Genomic DNA, 754 nt, shown 5'->3' with positions numbered 1-754 from the left:
ACAGTTTGCAAGTGGAATCAAAAAATAAATATTGTTTGATAGCATAAGTAGTCAGAAGAAGAAGAGGATAGTGCTCAAGCTGTCATACTTCCCCCAGCATAGTTACTCCTAGGGCAGCGTAGCTGAAGCTGTGGGTTTATCTTTATGTTCCTAACTACTCTGACCATAAGCGATTTCGAAGAGGAACGTTTTAAGCCTGGACTTAAATGAAGAGACTGTGTCAGCATATTTAACATGGGTCGGGAGCTGATTCCATAACACAGGAGCTTGGTAGCTAAACGCTCTACCTCCTACAGTACTTTTAGAGACTCTTGGCACCACCAGAAGGCCAGCATTCTGAGAGCGAAGAGCTCTGTTTGGATGATATGGTTCTATAGCATCTTTGAGGTAGGATGGGGCCATGTCATTTATGGCTTTGTAGGTCAAGAGTAGAATTTTGAATTTGATTCTAGACTCGACGGGGAGCCAGTGAAGAGACTTCAGCACTGGCGTAATGTGCTCTCTTCTTTTTGTTCCTGTTAGTAATCTTGCTGCTGCATTTTGAACCAGTTGAAAGCTTTTTATGGAGCTTTTAGGACACGCTGCAAGCAGGGAGTTACAGTAGTCCTTGAGCATAACACTTCACCACCTTGCCTAATATGAATGTGGTGCGTGTGTGTGAATGGTTGGTGGTGGTTGGAGCAGCTGCTTTGCTTCAGTCAGTCTGCTATGGATTCAAAAGTACCTTATCATCACTGAATGTGGAGTGAATGAA

The sequence above is a fragment of the Eucyclogobius newberryi genome, unplaced genomic scaffold (assembly GCF_026437365.1).
Source record: "Eucyclogobius newberryi isolate DKJ021-1_F unplaced genomic scaffold, fEucNew1.0.hap1 SCAF_17, whole genome shotgun sequence".
Lineage (NCBI taxonomy): Eukaryota > Metazoa > Chordata > Actinopteri > Gobiiformes > Gobiidae > Eucyclogobius > Eucyclogobius newberryi.
The sequence above is the reverse complement of the archived record's forward strand: the minus strand, read 5'-3'. Positions refer to the sequence as shown.